This window comes from Artibeus jamaicensis, unplaced genomic scaffold (genome assembly GCF_021234435.1).
Source record: "Artibeus jamaicensis isolate MK-2021 breed Jamaican fruit bat unplaced genomic scaffold, CSHL_Jam_final contig_1998, whole genome shotgun sequence".
NCBI lineage: Eukaryota > Metazoa > Chordata > Mammalia > Chiroptera > Phyllostomidae > Artibeus > Artibeus jamaicensis.
In genome coordinates, this window is record NW_026521407.1 from 12134389 (window position 1) to 12146997 (window position 12609).

The following is a 12609-nucleotide window of genomic DNA, read 5'->3' on the forward strand; positions in this document are numbered from 1 at the left end:
AAAGGTTTAATCCATTCCCTATGGTCCAGAGCACTTTATCTATCAAAAGAAACAGTGATGCCTTCAAGGCTTACTAGAATTCATCTGTTAAAACACTAGGTTTGGCGTTCCAGTCAAGATGGAGGTGTAGGTAGAAACTCTTCGCTTCTTCGCACAACCAAAAGAAGTATAACCAATCTAAAATCAATAAACAACCAGGAATGCCAGAAAGTCAAATTGCCTGGTACTCCAACAACCAAGGAATTAAAAAAAATCAATCAGAGCTACCTGACTGGTAAGGCGGTGGACCAAGAGGGCCAGCTTGCTGAGAAAAACCAGGGCGAGGTTGTGGACTGGGCGGGCGTGGCTGGCTGCGGCCTGTAGGCTGAGGGCTGCATAGGTAGGGCTGACTTATGAGGAAACTGAGACTCAGAGTTGATTCGGTGGTTGCTACAATGGCATAAACTCCCAGTCTCACCTGCTGGAAAGTGTGATGGAGACGAGCAGGCAGGCAGGTGAGCTGCATTGTTCCCTCTCTGGCCCTGGCCCCTCCCCCACAGGCAGCACCTGCAGCACAGCAAGGAGGTTTTCCCTGCCCGGGTGAATTCCTAAGGCCCCGCCCCCTTACAACTTATCAGCTGCACCAAGACAAAGAAATACATCCCAAATGAAAGAACACATCATAACCTCAGAAAGAGAACTAAATGATGAGGACATAGCCAACCTGTCTGATGGAGAATTTAAAGCCCTGGTCATCAAAATGCTCACAGAACTGATTGAGCTTGGTTGAAACATGAAAAAACAAATGAAAGATACCCAAAATGAAATAAAGCAAAATATTCAGGGAACCAACAGTGACGGCAAGGAAACCAGGACTCAAAGCAATGATTTAGAACAAAAAGAAAAAATAAACGTCCAATGGGAACAGAATGAAGAAATGAGAATTTAAAAAAGAGTCTTACAAACCTCTGGGACAGCCTGAAACGTTCCAGTATCTGAGTTGTAGGGGTGCCAGAAGGAGAAGAACAACAGCAAAAGATTAAAAACTTATTTGAACAAATAATGAAGGAGAGCTTTCCCAATCTGGCAAAGGAAATAGACTTCCAGGAAGTCTAGGAAGCTCAGAGAGTCCCAAAGAAGGTGAACCCAAAGAGGAACACACCAAGGCACATCACCATTAAGTTACCCAAGATTAAATATAAGGAGAGAATCTTAAAAGCAGCAAGAGAAAAGGAGACAGTTACCTACAAAGGAGTTCCCATAAGGCCATCAGCTGATTTCTCAAAAAAACCTTGCAAGCAAGAAGGGGCTGGAAAGAAGAATTTGAAGTCTTGAAAGGCAAGGACCTACATCCAAGATTGTTCTATCCAGCAAAGCTTTCATTTATAATGGAAGGGCAGATAAAGTGCTTCCCAGATAAGGTCAAGTTAAAGGAGTGCATCATCCCCAAGCCATTATTATATTAAATGTTAAAGGGACTTATCTAAGAAAAAGAAGATGATAAAAAATATGAACAGTAAAATGACCACAAACTCACAACTATCAACAACTGAACCTAAAAGAAAAACAATGGAAACAAAAACTAAGCAAACGACTAGAACAGGAACAGAATCAGAGAAATGGACATCACATGGAGGGACTTCAGTGGGGAGGGGGAAGGGAGGAATTGGAGGGAAAAGGTACAGGGAAGAAGCAGCATAATTAATAGGCATAAAATAGATGGGAGAGTAAAAAATGGTATAGGAAACAAACAACTCAAAGAACTTATATGTACAACCCATGGACATCAACTAAGGAGGGGGAATGCTGGAGGGTTGGGGGTGCAGGGCGGAGTGGGAGTAAAGGGAGAAAAAATTGGGAAGACTGTAATAGCATAATCAATAAAAATACTTTAAAAAACAAAACAAAAAAACTAGATATGATGTTTTCTTACAGGATGACTTCTTCCTACTTTAAAATTTTCTTTTATTGTTGATATATTAAATTATCTTGTAGAATAGATCTTGCTAAATTATACTTTTCTAAAAAGACTTCCATTTCATTTAGATTTTCAATTTTGGGTATTTAAGTACAACTTTAAATCTTTTCTAATGTGTTTATCTGTATTTTTTTTTCTGGATCAGATTTGCCAAAGCTTTATATATTTTACTGGTCTTTAAAAACCCTCTAATTTTTTTTTGTTTTATTGGCTGGATCTATTAATTTGAGATCACCACATTAATTTCTGATTTCATTATGACAAATAATTCCCTCCTTTTAGGGCTTATTTTCACCCCTACTTCTGAGTTGAATGCCTAGTTAACTCATTTTAAATCTTTCTTATTTTCCTTTTTTGAAATAGTTTTATTTTATTTTATTTGAGGGAGAGGAGAAAGAAAGGAGAAAGAGAGGGAGAGAAACACTGATGTGAAGGAGAAACATGGACTCATTCCCTTTGCAAACGCCCCGACCAGGTACAAAGCATGGAGCCTGAAACTCAGGCATGTGCCCTGACTGAGAATTGAACTGGACACCTCTCTGTTTGAGGGACAATGCCCAACCCACTGAGCCATGCCAGCCAGGGCAATCTTTCTTATTCTCTAATAAATGCAGCCAAGGCTCTAAAATTTACTTCAAATTTCACTTTGTATCTACTAGATATGTTTTGCCTTTACTGGTTTCCATTTCTAGATAGTCTGTGATTTGGTACAATAGCAGTGTTTAATTTTTTTTTTTTGCACAGAGATTTTTGGGGAATGCCCTTAAATGATTAATTTCTAATCACTGCTTTTACTGCATTTTTGTCAGAGATTTATGAAATGAATGATTTTTGTTATTCTGGTATTTCTTAAAATTTCCCTTATAGTTGACTACATGGCTACATTCTAAGAATGTTTTATGACTATGAAAATAGGTGTATTTTGTCTTTGTTGGGTATAATATTTTATGTGTATCATTTAGAACAGGCTTGCTTGACTGTGTAATTTAAATTCTTCTCTATGTGTTCTCTTTTTTTTGTGTGTACTTGATTATCTGATTTTTGAAACAGGTTGTTAGACTCTCCCACTCAATAGATATGTGAATTTCTCCTTGTATTTCTATCAAATTTTTAAAAGATTGTATTTATTTATTTATTAGAGAGAGCGGAAGGGAGGGGGAGAGAGAGAGAGAGAGAAGCATCAATGTGTGGCTGCCTCTCATGCGCCCTCAACTGGAGACCTGGCCCACAACCTATGCATGTACCTTGACTGGAACTGAACCGGTGACCCTTTGATTTGCAGGCTCAACCCACTGAGCCACACCAGCCAGGGTCAATTTTTAATTAATGTTGTGTATTTTAAAACTATGTTTTTAGTTGGTAAAAGTTCAAAATTCTTATTTCTTTTGGTGCATTGTACTTTTTCATCAATATGAAAAATCCTTCTTTGTCCTTTTGGTTGCTTCTCACTTTTTAGAATGAAACTAATATTTTGTCCGAAATTATTATTGCTATATCTACTTTCTTCCTGTTAGCATTTACATGGATCTATTTTTGCATTTATTTATTTAAACTATCTTTACTATTTTATATGATATTTCTTGTAAATAGCATAAGGTAAAATTTTTGGAAAACTCAATTGGATTTTCTATCCTTTAATTGGAGAATTCAACTTATTTACATTAATTGCTACTATATTTCGGCTTAATCCTGCTGTCCTTATTTTATGTTTTCTTTTACTATGATTGCTTATTTTTTCTTTCTTCTTCTTTATTGTCTTTGTTGGATTGATTCAGTTTTTCTTTTTTCCTTTATTTTCTGGGAAAATATATATTACATTTTTTAATGGTTACTCTTACATATTTAACATTGATTTAAAGTGATCTGAACAGACACTTCTCCAAGGAGGACATAGATGGCCCATAGACATGTGAAAAGATGCTCAGCATCACTAGCTATCAGAGAAATGCAAATTAAAACCACATTCAGATATCACCTCACACCTGTCAGAATGGCCACCATTAATAAACCAACAAACAACAAGTGCTGGTGAGAATGTGGAGAAAAAGGAACCCTAGTGCACTGTTGGTGGGAATGCAAACTGGTGCAGCCACTGTGGAAACAGTATGGAATTGCCTCAAAAAACTAAAGATGGAACTGCCTTTTGACCCAGTGATTCGATTCCTGGGAATATAGCCTAAGAATCCTAAGTCATCCATCATTATTTACAATAGCCAAGTGCTAGAAACAGCATAAGTGCCCATTAGTAAATGAGTGGATCAAAAAACTGTGGTAAAAAATAAAAATAATATTAAGAAACTGGTACATTTACACAGTGGAATACTGTGTGGCAGAAAGAAAGAAGGAACTCCTCCCTTTTGTGACAGCATGGATGGACCTAGAGAATATTATGCTAAGTGAAATAAGCCAGTCGGTGAAAGACAAATACCACATGATCTCACTCATATGTGGAATTGAATGAACAATAAACTAACAAACAAGATAGAACCACAGGCATGGAAACATGGGACAGACTGAAAATGACCAGAGGAGAGGGAGGGGATAACAGTGGAAAGAAGGGGAAGGGCCTAGACAAAGAACATGTATGAATGACTCATGGACATGAACAACAGTGTGGGGACTGACTGTGGGAGTGGGGGTGGGGGGGCAGAGGAGGGCAAAGGGGGAAAAATTGGAATAACTGTAATAGAATGATAATAAAAAAGGATTAAAAAATTTTAATAAAAAAGTATAAGTACTCTGGAACAATAAAATAAAATAAAAACCCACAGCTCAAAATCTAAATAAATGAATTTTTCTGTCATTTTTCTATCAATTAGTCTGTATATCCACACACTTTTTGCCCCCAACAACATGAGAATCTTAACAAGCATTCATTCATGTCCCTCTGCTTTCATCTTTCCCCTTCTATTGTCCATCCTAAAATTATCTGTTACTTTAGTTCCGGGTTGTAGTTAATTATCTTTCATCATCCATGAACACCATTAAACTTACTTCAGGTTTGTTTCTTTGCTTATCACTTTTTAAAAAATATCTTTTATATTCCTTTGAATTCCTTTGGTGGGAGAAGCAGCTGAGTTACATCCTTTGGTAACCTTCTAAAGAGAAGGTCTGTGGGTGATAAGCTAGCTTTCAAGTCTTATCATGTCTGAGAATGTCTTAATTTTGCCCCTCCATCCAGTTAAATGTGAACTTAGCTGGAAATAAGATTTTAGCTTTAAAATAATTTTCCCTCATTGTAGTCACATATTGTTTCATTGTCTTTGGCATCTAGCCTTAGTGACGAAACATATAATGCCAAGTTGATATCTAGTCCTTTGTAGATTGTTTTTCCTCAGTTTATCCTTAGTATTGTGGGGTTTTTTTCTTTATTTTTGATATTCTGATGTAGGCCTTTTCAGTCTGAAAGCTTCTATTTTCCTTTAGATCTAGGGAAATTTCTTCTATTATTTCTTGGGTTATATTCTTTTATCCTTTTTATTCTCTTTCAGGGATTCTTCAAAATGGGTAATCTGATTAACTTTTCCTTCTTTTTAATACGTTTTCTTCATCATAATTTTGGGGGGGAGTAGGCATATAATCAGATCACAATTTTAATCCAATCTCTGTATGCATTATGAAGGAAATTTTAAAAGAAATTTCAAATTACACCTTTAAATGTGATTGAATTGGGCTCTGGCTATTTCCTCAAAGAATCTTATTTGTCCACCTCTGGAGGGACTCCCTCCAGAGAATCTCACAATATTTCTCACTCACTGAACCAGTGTTTATCTAGCGCCAAATCGTTGTCTAGCATTGTTCTAGGTCTTGAGGGTCCAAAGTTGAAAAAGGCACAAGCTTATGGTCTGGCATAGTTTCTCAATCTTGGTACTTATTGATTTATTTATTTTTACATTTCTAACTATACATCAGTTACTCCACTAACTACAACCTGGAACTACAACCTGGAACAAGGCAGTACCGCATGGTGGTTGAATGCTGGCTCTGAAAGTCAGACCATACAGGTCTGAATTCTGGCTCAGAATTTATTGGGTCATCTTGGGCAAGTTACTTAATTTCCCTGTGCCTTAGTTTTCTACCTATAAAATGAGGATAATAACAGTACCTTTCTCACTGGGTTATTGTATTAAATAATACTTGCACAGCACTTAGCACTCAATACATTTTAAACATTCTCAATAAATGTTACTTCTATCATTCCATACATCACCGTCAGCCTGAGGTTTTTCTAACACATGCTTTGTAAATTTTTTTCCTTATTAATTCTTGTTCTGAATGATCTTGGAGACAAGGACTGTCGAAGATTATGAGAAGCTGAAGACCCCCCCCCAAAGCACCTTCATGGTATTTTGACCAACTTTAAATAGATCTTACCAAGAACAGGTGTCAGTAGCAAATAGCAAAGTATCAATAGCAGACTGAAAAAATACTTAAAGTAATTGTTACCCATCTCAACTTCAGAAGTTAAAAAAAAAGAAAATAGAAGATAAGGGACAGTGTTGAATATAAGGAAAAAGCTGAGAAATAAGCACAGAATCAACATAGACTGTAATTGTTTTAAAGAAAGTATGTTCCTTCTCATCAAATTCATATGGGGAGAAACTGACATATGTGAAAGCAATTTAGATTCACTTTGGATATAATTACACAATTTCACAGTATTATTTTTGCCTTCAATTGCTCTCCCAACACCCCTTTTCTGTTAACATCACAAGAGGCAAGCAGACACCACGGAAGAGCTGGGAGAGGGGGAAATAGCCCACTCTCCCGCAACGTGCTCACATGGAAGTGTTTCCCTGCGGCCCTGCGTTCCTTCCTTTGTCTCCGAGAGGGAGGGAGAACAGGCTCGGAGCCTGGTTTTGCAAGCCTCGGCAACCTGGGGATTTCTGTACTGCACATGGATCAGGAGGGAATCTTGAGTCTGCTTAATTTGGTGGAAATTTCTTCCATTTCTGCCCAGCAAAGGCAGCCAATTTCCCAAACAAAAGGCTGGCATCTCAGGCTGTCAGTCTCAGCCTCTCATACAGTCCTGGTCTGAAAAGCACGCCCACGAGGAAGGAGGCCTAACCTTTCTCTTGGTTCTTGCCTGGGCTGATGGTCAGTCTTCATATTCTCATGGATGACTTCAGAGCTCATGGGATCATACCAGCCATGTACCGGCAGGTCTAGGACAATTTTCTTATATTTTCTCACCTTCTTGGTTTTCTCACAGGCCATAGGTCCCAGGCCTCTCATTGCAATGTGACACTTTTTAGCACTGGGGTCCCAGCTCTTTCTGCCAAGACAGAAAAACACATTCTTAAGAGGCTGTAGCTTCTGGAACCTCAGTTTCTAAGAGTCCTTAGGAAAAAAAAAAGACATCATTGATGTCCTTTACTTCTTGGGCCAGGATGTGAGGATGAAAAGAGGCTGGCCCAGGATTCTTCTCTGTGTTTGGTCCATGGAATTAGATTCTCTTGCTCTGAGCTCCAGTGCTGGGGCAGCAGCTTGAAAGTGCCAGAAATATACAGGAAGAAACTGAATTGTCTGGCTTCAGGGCGGCAGCTTTCTCCCAGACAGAAGTGCTGGCAGAGGCCATTGTTCCTTTGCTGAGCTCTTCCCACGAGGCCAGCAGGCATTTGCCATATCTGAGTCTCCATCACCCTGAACCTTGGTACTACTGACATTTTTGACTGAATGATTCTTTGTTATGGGAGACTGTCCTAGGAATTACAGAGGGTTTAGCAGCATCTCTGGCTTCTACCCACTAGATGCCAGGAGCACTCCCCTGTGTGACAATCAAAAACATCTCCAAACATTGCCAAATGTCCCCCGATGGGCAAAATTGCCCACTCTCTCCCCAAAGCACCGGCCTAGTAGGAGAAATACTTAAATCAAATAGGGGGAGTATGTAAATATATACAGTATAGTATTCACACAAACAGGTTAAGAGCTAACACTACCTGGAGGATTTAGGTGCTTGACAGGCAAACAGGGAGAGACAGAAGAATTACCAGTAGTATTAGGAAACCAGCATGTAAAAACGAGAAGGTCGAAATCATTTGATGTGTTTGGAGAACTCTAGTTCTGCTGGAACACAGATTTGAGAGCTGCACTGAGGGAGAAGGAAGCAACAAAGATGAAGAGGTGGAGACAAGTTATAAAAGAACTCGCGGGCTATGCTAGGGAAATTTTGGCTCTACCGAGTCACGATAGCAAACTACTGAAAGTATCAAGTAGGGAAATGACATTTTAGAAAGGTAATTTTTTAAATAGGTGGGGAATGGATTAGAAAGAGATAAGACTGGAAATAGAGAGTTCAGTTAGGAAGCAGTTACAATAGCTAATCGAAGGGTCTAAACTGGTGCTGTGGGGCCTAAAGAGATGGGACATGGACCAATCAGTATAGAGGAGGTGTAATTGATATGATTTAGTGATTGATTAGCTAGGGAGAGTAAGGAATTGAGAGGAGTTAAGGACAATGTCTGATTCTGGTGGAAAGAGATGGTAAGTGGGAATATTCTTAGTGAATTGTGTTCACAGGCAGATAATTCAAATAAAATAAAAAGCAAAGCCCACCCTAAGTATCTTTCAGATCCATAGTTCTAAACACTACAGATAGCAAGTAAATTGGCTGTTATTACAAAATCAGAACTGACCCCCAAGACTCCCCCAAAATCTTTGCTGTTCTTCATCTTGAAAAACTTTAAAGTATTTTTAAACATTTCCTCACAGTCTTTTTATTTCAAAATTTCAAGAGAATGGTGTATATATTTTTTTCAATCCCACCGTCATTTTTGACACATTATTTTGGCTTTACACAAGATTGTAAAATTTTAAGCCAAGATAAGGACTAATTTTTCATTTATTAATGATTTATTAATAGGCAATTATAACCATAAAATGACTAAGTTCTTCAAGTACCATGAATGCCAAATAATTCAAGGATGGGATACCTTTTCAGCATCTGGGTGGAAGAACTGTGGTGCTGAGGACCTCTACTGTTGAGAATATGAATAGCTTCAATATTAGGATTAAACACTCAGCAAAACTTCAGCCAGGCACGGGCAATCTACAGCCTGCCCAAAGTTCCGGAATTATTTTAAAAGGCACATGGGTAGTTGTACCCTGGAGCCTATACAGCAATACCAGTAGGGTAGAATATAGGTCTCCACCCTCCCCCAGGAGTACTTCTTCACCTCCAAGTGCTCAGCCCTCTAGTGCTGCCTTCTGGCACTAGAAGAATCCTCATTGGGCCTGATTCCTACTGGGGTGTTTTTTTTTTTTGAGGCCTATAGTTTTGGGGGGCTTGTTTGAGGTATAATTACAAAGCAAATTTAATGTTTATGTGATTTAAATCCACTGATGCTAAGAGTTGGAAGTAACCTATTACCTAACTTCTTCCAGTCTGTGCTTAGATCAATTTAGAAAGGGGAGAGAGTGTTTCTTCTGCCCAGCCCCTGCCTCTAGAAAAAAGAGTTCCATCTAAAATGGTTAGTGATTAGAAATACAAAACAGTTAACACAAATATTATCTTTTCTAGATAATTTTTCCTTTACGTAGTCTACTCAGATGCTGATATGTTGGCTAAAAGCCCCAGGTTCTCCTACCAGTTACTGCCCCACAAAGTCTGAATCCAAAAGATGTTCGATTCTGCCAGGTGACTGAGCCTCGGACACACATTTTCCTTCGGACTTCCTTACCATTATCACAAAAGATGTCGAAACAGTACCATTATTTTTAAAGTTTTTTTTTCTTTTTAGTGAAACGCTTTTCTCATGTGTCACACAAGCCATAGGGTTGGGAAAGACTTCTACTGTAATTATATTTAATATATGCCTGGGTATGGCCTTTTATATAGTGAGCCTTCCCTTTAAGGGAGTCTTACTTTCACTATTCACATGATATTCATTGATAGCAATTAAAAGGACCCCAGGGCCTCCCCAGGTATAGTTTGGCTAATAAATATCAGACACGCTAAGGTTTAAATTTGGCCTCTGCTATTTATTAATTTATTGTTCAAGTTACTTAACCATTCTGACTCTCAATTTTCTCCTGTGTTAAAATGGGAGACAATCATATTTATTGTGCAGGTTTTATGACATTTGAATAAGTTAACATTTATGAAAATACATGACAGAGACTAGCACAAAATTAATGCTGAGTGTCCCTAAGTTTCCCTTCCTTTTCTTCTCCTTTGTAAAGACCACAATAAATAATCGCTTCAAAGTGAGAGTAATCTTTGTTACAAAAACATGCCCAGGTGAGGTCCTTAATCAACATCATGTTTTCAAGCCAAATGTGAGTCAAATCAAATTCTTCTTTTTATCAGGTTGTGTTTTTACCACAAGAAAAGCAGTCAAATTAGGGCGGATGCTGACAAAAGAAACGGCACATTAGAGGGTTTGGTTGTGCACACAGAGTCCCCAAGGCATAATGCATTTGGGTAAGGAATTCAATAGAATGACAAAAGAGTGCAGCCAGCATCAACGGTCACATGTGAACATGTCGTCTGGTACAGGGGTTGCTAAGAGGAACGTCCGATGAACGTTCATGATGAGAAACCAAAGCCCCATACGCAGAGGAGGCTCACGCCAGCCCTGGCACCACTCAGTCCCATTCACAACATGCGACATGGGCCTTTGGGCAGTCTCTACAAAGAAAGCTCAACATGCCTATGACATTTGTCACAAACGTTTCTGTTAAAAGGGTATCTCAAACCATATGCAGAGAACCGTAGGCTGTAATACAAATTCAGGCCAGTAGATAAATGTATTTTCACACTGCCAGGAGATTTAGTTGTTTTCAACGCTTGGGGTGAAGTGTGAAAGCTAATGGCTCCTATTCATTTTGAAAATGAGGAGGGGGCAGCAATCGGGCTGAAGGAATAGTGGGTCCATGGTCAGGAGATGGAGGGTCTAAACCTTGCCTCTGTCACTGCCTGTCAGTGGGACCGAGGACCAGTCCTCTAAACACTGTGCTTCGGTTTCCCCACCAAGATGCTCTAAGTAACAACTCTGGCATGACCTCAGGGGGAAAAGATAATAAGCACGGAATACTTTGCAATCTTCCTTAAGACAGTGTTACATAAATCCCAGTCATTACCACAGCTAATGCGCCAGGATGATAGTACCTGCGGGGAGGTCATCATCACCCTGGAGAGAGAGAGTAAGCTATTAATCGCCTCAAATCCCTCAAGTTGTGTGTCAAGTCAAGGACAACTGAGAGATCCGCAAACTATAGTACCGGTGTCAGAATGATTTTCTATCAGCCTCAAGCCTTCACTGTGAACATGTTGCTTCTGAGGAAATGATTCTGAATTTGAAGTAACCTCATTACTATAAGAAGATATAATCTTGACTAGTTTACCTGTCTTGAGGCTTTAAATCTTGGCCACAGCGCTGTACTTCCCACTTAAGCCGAAGTACATGTGCAGGGCTGTGCTGTCAACATAACCAGGCAGAAAGACGCCGACATTAACTAAGGGCACCACGTCCAATTTAGGGTTAGAAAATGTCTTTCTAAATCCAAATTGTAACTGTTAACTTAGGTTTTTGCCTCTAATTAATGTAGTTGCTGCAGATCAAATACTGAGATTGATAAACATGACTTACTTATGCGAGGAACTCACTGGCGGACAGAGCCCAGAACCCAGAGGTGACTGATCAGCTGGAGAGGGAAGATGGGCACCAGACAGCCTTGTCTGTCACTGTGCCACCTAATCACACTAATCCCTTAACGAGAAGTTCATCTGCACGGCAGGAAGTTAAATACCGACAAAAATAAAACCAAAGCTCCCCAATCAGTTTAGACACCTGTTTCAAAGAGCAAGTATGGTAAGATCGTCTGTGGGGGGCAATGTTTTTCTGTAAGCATCCTTAAGGTTTTTGACCCAATTAGTTAGGACTCATTTTCATGAAGGTTCTGGGTTTTCTATAATGTAGATAAATGTTATATTCCAGGTAAAAAGCTGACCAGATTCTACTTGAAAGCAAGGAGTATCCTCTAACTGTGGTCACTAAACCATAAGCAATACACTTCCTATTTCAGAAGGAAACCAATTTAGAGGTTTCTTCTAGCTGCACCAAGAACACTAAAAGTGACCTATGTTTCTACGCATATACTAAACCTATTTGATTCTGATCAATTTTCCATCGTGATCCTTATATTGTTTAAATGAACTTTCTATAAGGCAGACTCTAACCCTTTAAAGTCCTAGTATATGAGGGGATTATTTAAAGAATTTGTCTATCTACGTGAAATATATCAATTTAAAAACTTAAAATTTTTCTTACAAAAATACAGCCAGTCTTATGCCATCATTTGATAACTCTTTTTCTCCTGTGTTCCAGTTTTAATGAGAATTACAGATATAGAAACATGTGCAAATCAATTAAACACTTGAAAAAATATTAGTGAAAAAGTAAAGTAGAAATGCTCTCTTCTGAGAAAAACCTACCATTTACAGGCAGTGCTAATTAAAACGCTTTAATTTTTAAAATAATTTCAAATGGAAGATCTTTCACCAGAGTTCACTTTAAGCAGAACTGAGTTGTCCTTTAACAACGCAAATGCCCAGAAAATACCAGAGATATCCAAACGCATTAGGCACCTACACAGTAACAACAGTCGATAAACTGGGACAGGACCCGTGGAGGGTTTCCGTGACTACT

At 38.8% G+C, this 12609-nt stretch overlaps 1 pseudogene; it reads right to left on the reverse strand.

Moving 5' to 3' along the window:
- Positions 1–6665: 6665 nt before the first annotated feature.
- LOC119062709 (protein maestro-like) lies at positions 6666–7399 on the reverse strand (annotated as a pseudogene).
- Positions 7400–12609: the final 5210 nt, after the last annotated feature.